This window comes from Stomoxys calcitrans, chromosome 2 (genome assembly GCF_963082655.1).
Source record: "Stomoxys calcitrans chromosome 2, idStoCalc2.1, whole genome shotgun sequence".
NCBI classification, from domain to species: domain Eukaryota; kingdom Metazoa; phylum Arthropoda; class Insecta; order Diptera; family Muscidae; genus Stomoxys; species Stomoxys calcitrans.
In genome coordinates this window covers 213,959,178-213,977,890 of record NC_081553.1, presented here as the reverse complement: position 1 = coordinate 213,977,890, position 18,713 = coordinate 213,959,178, and the positions used below count along the sequence as shown (strand labels likewise).

At 38.0% G+C, this 18,713-nt stretch overlaps 1 long non-coding RNA gene across 1 annotated transcript in view; it reads left to right on the top strand.

The window, feature by feature from the left end:
* The window catches only part of LOC106094875 (uncharacterized), a 79,671-nt gene extending 61,272 nt beyond the window's left edge, over positions 1-18,399 (top strand). Inside the window, exon 2 of the long non-coding RNA XR_009397362.1 lies at positions 17,535-18,399. This is a non-coding gene — a long non-coding RNA (uncharacterized LOC106094875). The remainder of the gene's footprint in view (positions 1-17,534) is intronic.
* Positions 18,400-18,713: the final 314 nt, after the last annotated feature.

Sequence of the window (18,713 nt, the reverse complement as noted above, 5' to 3'; positions counted from 1 at the left end):
CTAAGTTCGTCCGGGCCGAATCTTATATACGCTCCACCATGGATCGCATTTGTCGAGATCTTTTCCCGGTGTCCCTATTTAGACAAAGAACGGAAAGGATAGAAGAAAAGAATTGCTATGCTATTGGAGCTATATCAAGTTATGGTCCGATTCGGACCATAACGGAATGAATGTTGGAGACCAAAGGAGAAGTCATTGTATAAAAATTCAGCCAAATCGAATAAAAATTTCGCCCTTTAGGAGCTCAAAAAGTAAAATAGGGAGATCGTTTTATAGCGCAGCTGTATTAGGCTATAGACTTATTCAGACCATATTTGATACGTAAGTTAAAGGTCATGGGAGAAGCCGTTGTACAAAATTTCACCCAAATTAGATAATAATTGCACCCTATAGAAGCTCAAGAAATCAAGATCTCAGATTGGTTTAAATGACAGCTATAGAAGGTTATGAACCGATTTGAAATATACTTTCCACAGTTGTTAAAAGTCAAAACGAAACACATCACGCAAAATTTCAGCCAGATCGGATAGGAAATGCGCCCTCTAGAGATTTAAGTAGTCAAGACCCCAGATCGGTTTATACGGCAGCTATATCAGGTTATGGGCCGATTCCCACTATGCTAAGCACAGTTGTTGAAAGTTTTAACAAAACACCTCATCCAAAATTTCAGCTAAATCGGAAATGGCTCAAGAAGTCAAGACCCCAGATCGGTTTATATGACAGCTATATCAGGTTATAAACCGATTTCAACCATACTCAGCACAATTATTGGAAGTCATAATAAAACACCTCGTGCAAAATTTAATCCAAATCGGATAAGCATTGTCCCCTCTAGTGGCTCAAGAAGTTAAAACACAAGATCGGTTTACTTGGCAGCCGAACTCGGCTATAAAAAAAGGTCCCTTATCATTGAGTTTAGCCTTGAATCGGAAAGCACTCATTGATGTGTGAGAATTTGCCCCTTCTCGGTTCCTGGTGGTAATGTTCTTCCTTAGGGTAATATTCTCATTAAGAGAGAGATGCCACCTCAGATAATTCGACTCTAATATGGATATCAAATTTATGCTGCACTTCCAAATCCCTTTAATTTTAGTCCCATGAGTGCCATGGTCGGTAAATATGAACCGTTTGGAGGGTGTTTTGGGGCTGGAAAGGCCACCGGCCCTTTGCACTGAAAATATATTGGGTTGCCCAAAAAGTAATTGCGGATTTTTCATATAGTCGGCGTTGACAAGTTTTTTCACAGCTTGTGACTCTGTAATTGCATTTTTTCTTCTGTCAGTTATCAGCTGTTACTTTTAGCTTGCTTTAGAAAAAAAGGGTAAAAAAAGTATATTTGATTAAAATTCATTCTAAGATTTATTAAAAATGCATTTACTTTCTTTTAAAAAATCCGCAATTTCTTTTTGGGCAACCCAAAACACTTGGCTCCAAAATTTGATATCAAATTCGTTCTTTATTCCCAACGGAATTAACGTTTAGTATAGGGGATGCTTTAGGGCGTACCCCAAAACACTTGGCTTCAAAATTGGATATTAAAGTCGTTTTCTACTCTCAAATACCTTTCATTTGAGTCCCATATCAACCTATTTGACTTATTTTTGGATGAAAAAGCGCCACCTAGACTTGAACGCAAATGTCATATTTGTTATCTTCTCCCTAATACTAATACCCTACATTTGATTCCCATATGGTCATGGTCGGCTAATATGCCCATTTGGGGGTATTTGGGGTTTGGCGACCTCCCATTACTTGGACCTAATGTTTTATGCCATATTTGTAATCTACTGCTTAATACTTTTCATTGGAATCCCATATTGACATGAACTTCGAATATATCTGTTGAGAGGGGTTTTGGTGTTCGGGGAGGCCCGCTAGGTACTTCGAACCCAATTTTAATACCATATTCGTTTTCTGCTCTCCAATACCTTTCATTTGATCCCTATATTGTCCCGATTGGTCCACTTTTGATTTTGGGATGTGTTTTTCGCATAAGGGGGAGGATCCGTCCCCCCCTTCTGATACCGAAAAATCATATAGTCTATGTTTCCTTCCAGACCAACCCACACAATATGCGAAAATTTCGAGAAATTCGGTTCTGCCGTTTTTCAGTCTATACGGAACAAACAAACCGAGTCCCAATCACGGGTATATTGGCTAATGTGCCCGTTTTGTGCATTTTTGTGGGGTTGGGGTGACCCCCCATACTTCGACATGAATTTGTATGACAGATTCGTTATCTAATCCCGCGTACTTTGCATTTGATACCCATCGTTCCACTTTTGATTTTGGGTGGTGTTTTTGGGGTAACGGTGGAGGGTCCGCCCCCTTCCGTTATCAATAAATTATAAAGCCTATTCCTATTTCCTGACCATATACGTAATCTTCTCCTGAATACCTTTTATTTGAGTCCCATATTGTCATGATCGTCAAATAGACCGATTTTAAGGGTTTTTTGGCCTGGGGCGGCCCCCCAGGTACCAACTTTTATTATGAAATTCATACTCTTGAATACCTTTCATATGAATCCCATATTGTCCCGAACGGTCCACTTTTAATTTTGGGTAGTACTTTTGTGGTAAAGGGGAGGGTCCGCCCTCCTCCCTATATCAAAAAATTATATAGCCTATGTTTCCTTTCAGAAATTTTTGGCAATATTTTTATACCCACCACCGAAGGATGGGGGTATATTCATTTTGTCATTCCGTTTGCAACACATCGAAATATCCATTTCCGACCCTATAAAGTATATATATTCTTGATCAGCGTGAAAATCTAAGACGATCTAGACATGTCCGTCCGTCCGTCCGTCTGTCCGTCTGTCTGTTGAAATCACGCTACAGCCTTTAAAAATAGAGATATTGAGCTGAAATTTTGCACAGATTCTTTTTTTGTCCATAAGCAGCTTAAGTTCGAAGATGGGCTATATCGGACTATATCTTGATATAGCCCCCATATAGACCGATCCTCCGATTTAGGGTCTTAGGCCCATAAAAGCCACATTTATTATCCGATTTTGCTGAAATTTTGGACAGTGAGTTGTGTTAGGCCTTTCGACTTCCTCTGTTAATTTGGCCCAGATCGGTTCAGATTTGGATATAGCTGCCATATAGACCGATCCTCCGATTTGGGGTCTAAGGCCCATAAAAGCCACATTTATTATTCGATTTTGCTGAAATTTTGGACAGTGAGTTGTGTTAGGCCTCCCGACTTCCTCTGTTAATTTGGCCCAGATCGGTTCAGATTTGGATATAGCTGCCATATAGACCGATCCTCCGGTTCAGGGTCTTAGGCCCACAAAAGCCACATTTATTATCCGATTTTGATGAAATTCGGGACAATGAATTGTGTAAGGCCTATCGACATCCTACGTTAATTTGGCTCAGATCGGTTCAGATTTGGATATAGCAGCCATATAGACCGATCCTCCGATTTATGGTGTTAGGTCCATAAAAGCCACATTTATTGTCCGATTTTGCTGAAATTTGGGACAGTGAGTTGTGTTAGGCCCTTCGACATCTTTCTTCAATTTGATCCATATCGGTTCAGATTTGAATTTAGCTGCCATATAGACCCATTTCTTGATTTATGGTTTTTGGCCCATAAAATGCTCATTTATTGTCCGATGTCGCCGAAATTTAGGACAGTGAGTCTGTGAGGCAATATCGCACAGATCGGTCCAGAGTTGGATATAGCTGCCATATAGACCGATATCTAGATTTTAGGTTTTGGGGCCATAAAAGACGCATTTATTGTCTGATGTCGCTGAAATTTGAGACAGTGAGTTTGGTTAGGCTCTTCGACGTCCTTCTTCAATTTGGCCCAGATCGGTCCAGATTTCAACATAGCTGTCATATAGACCGATCTCTCGATCTAAGGTTTTGGGCCCATAAAAGAGTCATTTATTGTCCGAAATTTGGGACAGTGCTTTGTGTTACGCTCTTCGACACTTTTATGCAACTTGACCCAAATCAGTCCAGATTTGGATATAGCTACCATGTAGACCTATATCTCGATTTAAAGTCTTGGCCGCATAAAAGGCGCATTTATAATCCGATTTCACTGAAATTTGACACAGTGACTAATGTTAGGCTTTTCGACATCCGTGTCATATATGGTTCAGATCGGTTTATTTTTAGATATTGCTAGCGTACTTATTAGTATTTGGTCCAAATCGGAACATAATTTGATATAACTGATATGGGACATAAGGTATGAAATTTTCACCGAAATTTGATAAAAGGAGGTTTACATATATACCCAAGGTGGTGGGTATCCAAAGTTCGGCCCGGCCGAACTTAACGCCTTTTTACTTGTTTTAATCTCAAGCCAAAATAAAGCCGACATTTAACATTTTATTTCTATGAAAAAAAATTCTTGAAATAGCAGTAAGCATACCCTACTCCTTTGGAGGGTATATCAAAAACTTACTTTATCCTCTTTCTTCTTTAAAAGTTCATGGTCCGAAAGATAGCTGCAGATTTAGATTTGAAAACCAAATGTTGATTAAAATGATGATGCCACCGCACAATCGAACGATGACGATGCCGGCATAACATACATAGATGGTCTACACTTCCGGTGTTGCTGATTTGTAGAAGTTGTATTAAAACACACATTCATTCCTAAATAAAAATGTTTGTTTTAATGTGCCACATATATAATCTTAAATATTGCCATTGCTAAATGAAAGAAAAACATCGTCATCACCACCATGGCAACGATTAAATGAAAATTTTAATTTTCCTTGTTTCATCTCTTTTTTAATTGATTTAGTTTTGTAGTTTTTTTTTTGCCTCAGCGGGGCATACTTTTAATTTATGACTTATAAGCAAGGAATTTAATTGTTATTAACAAATTAGGCACGTTCATCTTACAAAATACCATTTACTCAGATTACAATCTAATCACTTTTCTCAAAATAAGAAAGAAATTTAGAAGAAAAAAATTATTTTTTCTTTTTTTTTTTGGCTTCTATTCTCATGCATGGCTATCGCATGTGTCTACGTAGTAGACGGACGGCAAGCCAAAAACTTTTGGATATTTAACAAATGGTACACAGGAAACATTTAATGACGTTCCCTCGGTGGGGGATTTCACGGAAGTTTATGCACTCGTGGGGTTCTTTGTGAATTTTCTATTCCATAGCAGTGTTGTTGTTCTTCTTCTTATATTTTACTGTGGAAATCCTACTGCGCAAAGAAAAATTTTGGCAACAACATTTTAATATTGTTGTTGTTTAAATACACACCTTATTTCTTGTATACATGGGTATTTGAATATTTTGTTCTTTGAACCGGAAATAATGAAAATGTGATTATTTGCTTTTCGCAAGTGGATAAAATGTTGCTAAGATGGCTGCATGAAGTCAAACGTTAGCGTTAATACAAATGTTGCAAAATTAAGAACATGATGGTTAGACAGATTATTAGCTGGTGGTCTGGTATAGAAGAAAGACTATGAAATCATAGATAAGAACACCATTTACCAAACAATCATTGTCTCAGAAGTTGTGATCAGTTTCGTGTATCAAACTGTCCATTCCTCTTTCCGCCTAATCAGTTTTCAGATGGAAATATTCTTCATAAAATTTTTAATATAGAATGTTGATTGCAGCTTTCAGATACCATTGTGGGTTTCAATATGGGATGAGCAAAGAGGGGACCTAAACCGAAATCTCTGTGGGCTCGACTTTAAAGTTGAAATGAGAAATGAAGAATACAGCGCATATATGTAGATAAATGAAGAAGAATATTATCACAAGTTTCATGAACACGAACCATGAGTACACAATGAACACATTAAAGTTCACGAAAATACTTCCCCAGAAATGAAAATAATGGTTGCCCAAAAAGTAATTGCGGATTTTTTAAAAGAAAGTAAATGCATTTTTAGTAAAACTTAGAATGAACTTTAATCAAATATACTTTTTTTACACTTTTTTTCTAAAGCAAGCTAAAAGTAACAGCTGATAACTGACAGAAGAAAGAATGCAATTACAGAGTCACAAGCTGTGAAAAAATTTGTCAACGCCGACTATATGAAAAATCCGCAATTACTTTTTGGGCAACCCAATACATCTCCAGAAACGATGAAAAAGATTATCAGAAGTTTCATGAACACGAACCCTGAGTAGACAAAGAACACATTAAAGTTCTTCAAAATACTTCCCCAGAAATACTTTTGAACATTTATAACAAATGTTTGTCAAGGTGGAATATTTCCAGATGAAGACATTGAACTTCCCCAATTGTGAAGAACTCTAACCCGCTGCAAGTAGCCTTCAAAAGATAAAGCCTCTCGGTTCCGAAGGATTTCTAACGAAGATCAACTAAATATTGGGTTGCCCAAAAAGTAATTGCGGATTTTTCATATAGTCGGCGTTGACAAAATTTTTCACAGCTTGTGACTCTGTAATTGCATTCTTTCTTCTGTCAGTTATCAGCTGTTACTTTTAGCTTGCTTTAGAAAAAAAAGGGTAAAAAAAGTATATTTGATTAAAGTTCATTCTAAGATTTATTAAAAATGCATTTAGTTTCTTTTAAAAAATCCGCAATTACTTTTTGGGCAACCCAATAATTAAAGCCTGTTGTCGACTGGGCAATCAACGGCAGGTGAGCTTTTTTAAAACAGCAACACGCCTATTGGTCCGGAAGAAGCAGGTCATTGAATAAACCAGACCTATCATGTTTCTGGAAGCGGCAGACACCAAGAACATCTTCATTAACCTCAGTTTGTTAGACCTGTTGACCTATAGCAGGTCAAGGAGATTAGCTTCCAAATGACAAAGCCTTGCTCCATTTTCTCAGCTCTGTGTTGCTTGTAACGCATTTCGGGCTAACTCTTACGCATTCAGCCTTTTATATACTATCGTTATAAAAGGGTCTATCGCCTTCCAATTCTTCTCCGTTTCTAGTCTCACGATTAGTATTTAGCTATTTTTTATTTATGCCTATAAGCGTAGAAAGTCCTCTGGGGAGTTAGGGTTAGGTATGCACCCCTCAGAAAAAGTCTGACTAGATTTCGAGATAAGTTCTTCATATAAAAAGTACTACGTACACTAGGTGGTGTAGGGTATTATTGGGTGACCCAAAAAGTAATTGCGGATTTTTCATATAGTCGGCGTTGGCAAATTTTTTCACAGCTTGTGACTTTGTAGTTGCATTCTTTCTTCTGTCAGTTGTCAGCTGTTACTTTTAGCTTGCTTTAGAAAAAAAGTGTAAAAAAAGTATATTTGATTAAAGTTCATTCTAAGTTTTATTAAAAATGCATTTATTTTCTTTTAAAAAATCCGCAATTACTTTTTGGGCAACCCAATATATTTTTCAACTTAGTTTCTGATCAAGTATCACAACACACGCCCATGTACTTGGCCTCCTAAGCAAGTGGTAACTCCTTCCCATCCAGGACAGGTACCCCAAAACCACCCAGCTTCCTTCTCCTGGTAAAAAGTATCAGTTCAGTTTTTATGGGATTTATGCCAAGCCCGTTGGCCCTAGCCCATTCGGACAGCTTCCTCATAGTTGCCTGAACGAGGTCCGTAATAGTAGAGAGGAAACGGTTACCACCATGATGACGACATCGTCAGCGTAGGCAACGACCTTCAGTTGCTCCCTCTCGAAAAACATCGGAGTCTTATTGTAAACCAGAAATCATAAGAATCCTTGCGGAGTTTCTCTGGTCACAATCGTCTTATCGCGACCTCAGCTAGTGTGGTGTTAATCATCCGACCTTTCAGGGCCGTATTAACCCAAGTTCCCTAAATCAAGCCATATATGGACTCCAACTTCAAGTTAGCCAAGTCAAGCCACTTCTTTGACCAAGAAGTGAAGCCGTCCACACCTAAATTCTCCACATCATTAAGGGCACGTCAAAAGACAGACCCAGTGTTGCCAAATCGAAATCTCCTGGAAATAATAATGGAACATTTGAACGGTAAGAGATATGTACACGACACTTAACACAGTCAATGCTGAGGTGTTTTTCAATAAGTACGCAAAATTTGGACACCCTTTTTGCACCGGAGGCTGATCCATGGGGCATCAAACCTCGAGCATGTCAAATTTTGAATTGCTTGCCAAACAGTCATGTATGACCCAATCGGCTTGATTCTTTTTTTTTTTAAAGATAGACCTTGAAAACCCCTACAAAAAACATGCCATGTCGGTAATATCTCAAACGACTTATGAGCTATTGGTCTGGCAACAATTTTTTGTTTTTTAATTTAAGTCAAGGTATCCTCAGTATTTTTGAAATTGTGGGACCATTTGTGAATTGATTGATTGATTGATCGAAATCACCATTGGTAAGATTACAAAATTCTTCCTCTACTTGGCCATAAAGGTGTGACAAACAGCCAGTCTACTAAAGAGGCTAATTTTAGCTGGGTTTGTACCTTTTTTGGCCATTTGGAACGTTTTTATAACTAATATCATTTTAGGCTGGGGACACTTCGCCCTGAATGCGGATATCAAATTCGTATCATTGTAGTCTATGACGCTGAACGCGTACGAATTCTGGCGAGAATATCGGACAAAGCGGTGTCTATCCCCTCTTAATGTTAGCCACATTTGCGAGGCACAATGCCATGCATGGTCATTTTAAATTTTTTTCCCAAAGAGGTGTCGCACAGCGGGACGCCGTTCGGACTCGGCTATAAAAAGAGGTCCCTTATCATTAAGTTTTATCTTGAATCGGAAAGCACTCATTGATGTGTGAGAATTTGCCCCTTCTCGGTTACTGGTGGTAATGTTCTTACTAAAGGTAATGTTGTCATTAGGGGAGGGATGGCACCTCAGACATTTCGACTCAAATATGGATATAAAATTCGTGCAGCACCTTCAAATCTCTTTAATTTGAGCCCCATATTGCCATGGTCGGTAAATATGAACTGTTTGGAGGATTTTTTGGGGCTGGGGCAGCCACCGACACTTTACACTGAAAATAGATATCAAATTCGTTCTTTCTTCCCAACTGAAATAAAGTTCAGTTTAGGGGGTGCTTTAGGGCGTACCCCAAAACACTAAGCTCCAAAATTGGATATCAAATTCGTTTTCTACTCTCAAATACCTTTTATTTGAGAGTAGTATTTATCAACCTATTTGACTTATTTTTGGAAGCAAAAGAGCCACCTAGACTTGAACGCAAATTTTTATACCCATCACCGAAGGATGGGGGTATATTCATTTTGTCATTCCGTTTGCAACACATCGAAATATCCATTTCCGACCCTATAAAGTATATATATTCTTGATCAGCGTAAAAATCTAAGACGATCTAGACATGTCCGTCCGTCTTTCCGTCTGTCTGTTGAAATCACGCTACAGCCTTTAAAAATTGAAATATTGAGCTGAAACTTTGCACAGATTCTTTTTTTATCCATAAGCAGGTTAAGTTTGAAGATGGGCTATATCGGACTATATCTTGATATAGCCCCCATATAGACTGATCCTCCGATTTAGGGTCTTCGGCCCATAAAAGCCACATTTATTTTCCGATTTTGGTGAAATTTGGGACAGTGAGTTGTGTTAGGCCCTTCAATATCCTCCGTCAATTTGGTTCAGATCGATCCAAATTTGGATGTAGCTGCCATATAGACGTATCCTCCGATTTAGGGTCTAAGGCCCATAAAAGCCAAATTTATTATCCGATTTTGCTGAAATTTGGGACAGTGAGTTGTGTTAGACCCTTCGACATCCTTCGTCAATTTGGTTCAGATCGATCCAAATTTGGATGTAGCTGCCATATAGACCGATTCTCCGATTTAGGGTCTTCGGCCCATAAAAGCCACATTTATTATCCGATTTTGGTGAAATTTGGGACAGTGAGTTGTGTTAGACCCTTCGACATTCTTTGTCAATTTTGCTCAGAACGGGTCAGATTTGGATATAACTGCCATATAGACCGATATATTGATTTATGGTTTTGGGCCCATAAAATGCTTATTTATTGTCCCATGTCGCCGAAATTTGAGACAGTGAGTTAAGTCAAACCCCTTGACATACAGGGTGGCTGATGAATATTGCTACAATGATGAATATTGCTACATTTTTTTTTCGGTGTATGGAATACATTTTTCTTTTATTCATGTTAAATTAAATTATTAAATTAATTATTAAATTATTATTAATTAAATTAATTAATTAATTAATTAAATTAATTATTAAATTATTATTATTAAATAGAAAAAAAGTTATTACATTTTTTTTTGGTAGCGGCTTTCATCAGCCACCCTGTACTTCTGCAATATCGCACAGATCGATTCAGATATGGATATAGCTGCCATATAGACCGATATCTAGGTTTTAGGTTTTGGGGCCATAAAAGACGCATTTATTGTCCGATGTCGCTGAAATTTGAGACAGTGGGTTTGGTAAAGCTCTTCGAAGTGCTTCTTCAATTTTGCCCAGATCGGTCCAGATTTGAATATAGCTGCCATATAGACCGATATCGCGATTTAAGGTCTTGGCCCCATAAAAGGCGCATTTATAATCCGATTTCACTGAAATTTGACACAGTGACTTATGTTAGGCTTTTCGACATCCGTGTCAGATCGGTTTATTTTTAGATACAGCTAGTGTACTTTTAGTATTTGGTCCAAATCGGAACATATTTTGATATAACTGACATGGGACATAAGGTATGAAATTTTCACCGCATTTTGATGAAAGATGGTTTACATATATTCCCGAGGTGGTGGGTATCCAAAGTTCGGACCGGCCGAACTTAATGCCTTTTTACTTGTCATTATTTAAGGAACCATTTTATCTACAAACTGTTAAAAAGCCATTATGATGTCTAAAAATCTTGCAAAGAGATTTTTTTAACTTTTGTAAAGATTTAGTAGATTGCTTACAAAATAAACAATTACTTTGTTTTATAACATTTTGATAGCCGACTCTTCGGCCAAAAGTAATGCGGGTTACAAATCGAAAATAACTATTGCCACCACTTTTTTTCTCTCACAGCTCTTAGTTCAGAAAAATGCAAAGGTCAGATTTGTACAAAACTTAAAATTCTTAAAGTAGCCAAATAACCAAATAAGCCATTTCTTTACCACTGTGCATTGTCTCTAACAAATTCTTGCCTTATAATTAACATGTGTCAAACACAACCACCAGTGGCTAGCTAGCCTTTAAGAAAAAAGTGCCAAGAAATCATTAAGTAGGTTTTAGCAGAAGCCAGCCGGACTGGGCCTTGGTTTGTCATTAATCCTATTGCTATTTTTTTGGTCTCTTCAATCCCATGTGTAGACCATTAATTACGGGCACTGTCTCAAATTGTATTTCGTTTTGTAAAAATATTTTTTTTAATGTATGGGAAAAATACTTAAAAATATGAATGAAATCCTTAAATAAGGATATTAAAGGCAGACTGCAAAAGGTGGCTTACTACCTGCTGCTACTATGGCATGTGTCCTGTAATATGGGTAGGGGAGACAACAGCACATGCTTAAGTACTCGCGCCTCTTAATCACCCTTAATAATCCATAAATCATGCTCAAGTAGCCTATAATGGTATTTCCTGAATGTGCCACTCGGGTTTTTTTTCCAAATACAGATGTCTTTGGGAAAATGGAAATGGAAAATTGAGAAATGGTCTAAATGTTGCAAGTTATAGAAGGTACTACTTGGGATTTCATGCTCTAAATTAAAGTGTCAAACATTGCAATGATATAAGGATCTTGAAATACTGTTCGAAAATTTTTAAAGAGTTAAATTTAAGAATAGAATTATAAACGAAAACTGCAATTTGATCCCTAAATTACATAAGCAGACAGACGGACAACAAGGCATGATGCGAATCAAAAAGTGATGATGAGTCCAATGACAAGCTTAGACTTAAATCCTTTTAAAATTAGATTCAATCAGACAGTTTTTGTATATTTTGGCACTACTGTAGTGCAATATCCAACTTTGGTGGGAATTCAACCCCAACTCTGGTGACAAAGGACCCAATATTTTTCCTCCAGACTGTAATATCTATGGTTGACAAATGACAACATTATTGCAAATTACCCAAAATCTGACGAACATATAAATGGGAGCTATATCTAAATCTGAACCGATTTTGACCAAACTCCATAGATATTGTGGTAGTTGTCGAGGAAAGCATTGTACAAAATTTTGGCAAGATTTGTCAATAAATGCGATTGCAATGGCTCTAAATATGAATATCGGGCGATATACATATATGGCAGCTATATCTTAATCTGAACCGATTTCTATGAAAATCACCAATAACGTCGAGAGTCAAGAAAAACCCCTTCATGCCAAATTTCGACAGAATCGGTTAACAAATGACCATATTATTGCAATATTAGTCCGAATCGGACGAACATATGTATATGGGAGCTATATCTAAATCTGAACCGATTTCTATGAAAATCACCAATAACGTCGAGAGTCAAGAAAAACCCCTTCATGCCAAATTTCGACAGAATCGGTTAACAAATGACCATATTATTGCAATATTAGTCCGAATCGGACGAACATATGTATATGGGAGCTATATCTAAATCTGAACCGATTTCAAGCAAACTCCATAAATTTTATGGTAGTCGTCGAGAAAAGCGTTGTGCAAAATGTTGGCAAGATTGGTCAATAAATGCGCTTGCAGTGGCTCAAGCAGTGAAAATTGGGCGATATACATATATGGCAGCTATATCTAAATCTCAGCCGATTTTTATGGTATTCACCAATAATGCCGAGCGTCAAGAGAAACCTCTTCCTGCCAAATTTTGAAAGAATCGGTTAACAAATGACCATGTTATTGCAATATTAGTCCAAATCGGACAAACATATATATGGGAGCTATATCTAAATCTGAACCGATTTCAAGCAAACTCCATAGATATTGTGGTAGTTGTCGAGGAAAGCGTTGTACAAAATTTTGGCAAGATTGGTCAATAATTGCGCTTGCAGTGGCTCTAGAAGTGAATATCAAGCTATATACATATATGGCAGCTATATCCAAATCTGAACCGATTTCTATGAAATTCACCAGTAATATTGAGAGTTAAGAGAAACCCCTTTCTGCCAAATTTTGAAGGAATCGGTTAACAAATGACCATATTATTGCAATATTAGTCCAAATCGGACGAACATATATATGGGAGCTATATCCAAATCTGAACCGATTTCAAGCAAACTCCATAGATATTATGGTAATCGTCGAGGAAAGATTTGTGCAAAATTTTTGCAAGATTGGTCAATAAATGCGCTTGCAGTGGCTCTAGAAGTGAATATCATGCGATATACATATATGACAGCTATATCTAAATCTGAACCGATTTCTATGAAAATCACCAATAACATCGAGAGTCAAGAAAAACCCCTTCACGCCAAATTTCGACAGAATCGGTTAACAAATGACCATATTATTGCAATATTAGTCCAAATCGGCCAAACATATATATGGGAGCTAAATCTAAATCTGAACCGATTTCAAGAAAACTCCATAGATATTATTGTATTCATCGAGGAAAACGTTGCACAAAATTTTGGCAAGATTGGTCAATAAATGCGCTTGCAGTGGCTCAAGCAGTGAAAATCGGGCGATATACATATATGACAGCTATATCTAAATCTGAACCGATTTCTATTAAATTCACCAGTTAGGTTGAGAGTCAAGAGAAACCCTTTTCTGCCAAATTTTGAAGAAATCGGTTAAAAAATGACCATATTATTGCAATATTAGTCCAAATCGGACGAACATATATATGGGAGCTCTATCTAAATCTGAACCGATTTTGACCAAACTTCTTACGTGTTGTGGTAGTCGTCGGGGAAAACGTTGTGCAAAATTTTGGCAAGATTGGTCAATAAATGCGCTTGCAGTGGCTGTAGAAGTGAATATCGGGCGATATACATATATGGCAGCTATATCTAAATCTGAACCAATTTCTATTAAATTCACCAGTTAGGTTGAGAGTCAAGAGAAACCCCTTTCTGCCAAATTTTGAAGGAATCGGTTAACAAATGACCATATTATTGCAATATTAGTGCAAATCGGACGAACATATATATGGGAGCTATATCTAAATCTGAACCGATTTCGAGCAACCTTCTTATATACTGTGGTAGTCGTAGAGTAAAGCGTTGTGCAAAATGTTGGCAATATTGGTCAATAAATGTGCTTGCAGTGGCTCTAGAAGTGAATATCGGGCGATATACATATATGGCAGCTATATCTAAATCTGAGCCGATTTCTATGAAAATCACCAATAATGCCGAGAGTGAAGAAAAACCCCTTCCTGCCTAATTTCCACAGAATCGGTTAACAAATGACCATATTTTTGCAATATTAGTCCAAATAGGACGAACATATATATGGGGGCTATATCTAAATCTGAATCGATTTTTATACCCACCACCAAAGGATGGGGGTAAATTCATTTTGTCATTTCGTTTGCAACACATCGAAATATCCATTTCCGACCCTATAGAGTATATATATTCTTGATCGTCGTAAAAATCTAAGACGATCTAGCCATGTCCTTCCGTCTGTTGAGATCACGCTACAGTCTTTAAAAATAGAGATATTAAGATAAAACTTTGCACAGATTCTTTTTATGTCCACATTAAGTTCCAAGATGGGCTAGGTTAGGTTAGGTAAGAGTGGCAGTCTCACTCACTTAGACAATTTTAAGTCCATTGTGATACCACGACAGACCAAGGCTTCTGGCGGGAATCGAACCCACGACCCCAGCACTGGTAATCCAAGCACGCTACCAACTCGGCTACTTGGCTATATCGGACTATATCTTAATATAGCCGCCATATAGACCGATCTCTCGATTTAAGGTTTTGGGCCTACAAAAGGCGCATTTATTGTCCGATTTTGCCAAAATTGGGGACAGTGAGTTGTGTTAGGACCCTCGAGATTTTTCTGCACTTTGGCTCATATCGGTTCAGACTTGGATATAGGTGCCATATAGACCGATCTCTTAAATTAAGGTTTTGGGCCCATAAAAGGCGCATTTATTGTCCGATTTCGCCGAAATTTGGGACAGTGAGTTGTGTTAAGCCAATCGACACCCTTCTACAATTTGGTTCACATTTGGATATAGCTGTCATATAGACCGATCCGCCGATTTAGGGTCTTGAGCCCATAAAAGGCGCATTTATTGTCCGATTTTGCCAAAATTTGGGACACTGAGTTGATTTAGGGCCTTCCACATTCTTCTTCAATTTGGCTCATATCGGTTCAGATTTGCATATAGTTGCCATACAGACCGTTCTCTCGATTTAAGGTCTAGGACCCATAAAAGGCGCATTTATTGTCCGATTTCGCCGAAATATGGTACAGTGAGTTGTGTTAGGCTCTTCAACAACTTTCTTGAATTTGGCTCCGATCTGTCCAGATTTGGATATAGCTGCAATGTAGACCGATCTCTCAAATTAAGGTTTTGGGCCCAAAAAAGGCGCATTTATTGTCCGATTTTGCCAAAATTTGGGACAGTGAATTGATTTAGGGCCTTCGACATTCTTCTTCAATTTGGCCCAGATCGGTCCAGATTTGTTAATAGCCGCCATTGAGACCGTTCTCTCGATTTAAGGTCTTGGGCCCATAAAAGGCGCATTTATTGTCCGATTTGGCCGAAATTTGGGACAGTGAGTTGTGTTGCGACCCTCGACATCTTTCTGCCATTTGGCTCAGATCGGATCAGATTTGGATATATTTGCCATATAGGCCGATCTCTCGATTTAAGGTTTGGGTACATAAAAGGCGCATTTATTGTCCGATTTCGCCGAAATTTGGGACAGTGAGTTGTGTTAAGCCACTCGACATCCTTCTTCAATTGGCCCCGATCGATCCAGATTTGGGTATAGCTGACATATAGACCGATCTCTCGATTTAAGGTCTTGGACCCATAGAAGGCGCATTTATTGTAAAATTTCGCCGAAATTTGGGACAGTAAGTTGTGTTAAGCCACCCGACATCCTTCTTCAATGGGACCCAGATCGGCCCAGAATTCCATTAATCTGCCATATAGAACGATCTCCCGATTTAAAGTCTTGGCCCCCTAAAAGTCACATTTATAATCCTATTTTTCTAAAATTTGACACAGTTACTCATGTTAGGCTTTTCGACATCCGTGTCGTATATGGTTCAGATCAGTCTATATTTGGCTATGGCTATCAAAAAGACCAATATTTTTTTCTACAAAATAGAACAATGACTTGTACTTATTAGACTTCTCAATGCAAAATGCATAATTGCTCATGAACATTCCATTAAGGAGCTAGGGCAAACTTCTCACAAATCAATGAGTGCTGTCCGATTGTATGATAAGGGACTTCCTTTTTAAAGCCGGGTCCAAAAGGCGTGCCGCAGAGCAACACCCGCAGTGCGACACCTCTTTTGGGGGAAACTTCTTAAATAACCATTCATGGCATTGTACCTCGCAAATGTCGCCAACATTAAGAGGGGATAAACACAGCTTTGTTCGATGCTCTTGCCAGAATTCGAACGCGTTCAGCGTCATAGGCTACAATAGCACGAATTCGATATCCGAATTCAGGGCGAAGTGTCCTCACCCCAAAAAAATATTAGAGAGTTAAAGAAGGCGCAGCGGAGCGGGCCCGGTTCGGCTAGTTACCCATATAAACCGATCTCCCGATTTTATTTCTTTAGCCCTTACAAGCTGCAATTTTTGCCGGATTTGGCTGAAATCTTGCACATTGTCCGATTTGGCTGAAATTTTGCAAGTAGTGTTCTATTCTGACTTCCAACAACTGTATTAAGTACGGTCCGAATTGGTCTATAACCTGATATAGCTCCCATATAAAACGATCTCCCGATGTGACTTCTTGAGGCCTTACAAGCCGAAATTTTTGTCCGATTTGAGTGAAATTTTGCATTCAGTGTTCTATTATGACTTCCAACAACTGTGGCAAGTACGGTCCAAATTGGTCTATCACCTGATATAGCTCCCTATAAACCGATCTCTCGATGTAACTTCTAGACTCCTTACAAGCCGCAAATTTTGTCTTATTTGGCTGAAATAGAGCATGTTGTGTCTTGTTATGACTTTCAAGAACTGTAGCAAATACGGTCCAAATCGATCAAGAACCTGATATAGCTCTCATATAAACCGATCTCCCGATTTGACTTCTTGAGTCTCTGAAAGCCACAATTTTCATCCTATTTGGCGGAAATTTTGCCCATAGTGTTATGTTATAACTTCTAATAATTGGGTTTAGTACGATCTGAATCACAAATGTAGCCGGCATTAGTAACGTTGAAAATAGTTATGATGTTCACGCCGGAGTTTGAACCTAGGCGTTTGGGGTAAAAGGCGAACATGATAACCTTTGCGCCACGGTGATGATAACCTCTGCGCCAAGGGATACTTCTTGCATATCAATGAGTGCAGTCCTATTGAGTTTGAAGCTCAATGATAAGGGGCCTCTCTTTTATGCCGAGTTCGAGCGGAGCGCTGCTTAGCGAAAAATTTTCATTAAAAATATTTTTCTGTTTTTTCTTAAAATTTTTTATAATTATTTTCTTTTCCCTTTCTTTCTTTTTAGACATATAATTTGAAGATTGACACAGACCCAGAACTAATTATTCAACGAAAAAGTTATATCATTGAAAAGTTAAGTCACTAAAGTGACAAGAACATAAACAACGTCACTAAAGGAACACCTTGAAAAGATTAACAAGTCCAAAAGAGCCAACTTTGCCTAGGCATACTTAAGCAAACAAAAATAAAAGAGTGAAAAGTTCATAAATTCATCGGCTCTACAGACCAATGACGCCAAACTATATATAGATGACATCTACTGTAGATGATGAAGATTGATTTAGTCACTTCCAAGGTAAACGAGACACTAACGAAGTAACAGTGGCTAATTAAGAAGAAATTGGAAATGCTTCCGCCTTTGTGTTGCTGCTCAACTCATAAAATGATGATGATGTCTGTTGGAAAGGTGTAGACCTTAACTAAGAACAAAAACCTCCTTCTTTGTGCCCTGCTTGTCTGGATTATTTGAGAACATCAGCAGCCACATCTTTCTTTTTTGAAAATTAACATCAAAACATCATTTGCGGCTTTGTTGTCATATCAATATACCATCTATCATCGCCATTGCCACGGTGGATCTTTTACTGGCGGCTATACATCTCTAGTACAGCACGAGTTTAGTGAGGGAGTAGAAAACTTTAAAAAAAAGGCGGCAAATGACATACAAACATTTATGTTTGTAATTATATGCTGTAACGGGCTATGAACATTAATCGCAGCCGTGGCAGCAACAGCAGCAGGAATAGCATCAGCTTCAGCCTCAGAAAATATAAAATATTTAAATTTAGACAAAAGAACACATGTTGCCAAATATCACTACTGGAAGATGTGAAGAGACATTGTCGTGGCTATACAACAACAACAACAACTGCAGCAACACAACGCATCATAAATTCTTTTATTCGACTTGAGCAACATCACCACCACCAACAACAGCAACAACAACAATCTTAAGAAATTGTATATGCTTCGATTTCATTTGCCTTTTGCCTAAAGTGGATTTCCGGTGCATTACCCATTGGAAAATAGAAAGAGACCTAAAAACAACCGATCTTCAGACAGAAGGAGATCATTTAATGACAACAAAACATACATGCAACACATGTGTTAAGACAACGCTACACACCCACACCAAGCATAAACATTAACCACACAGTTGTCACATTGAAGTTGAAGGAATAGG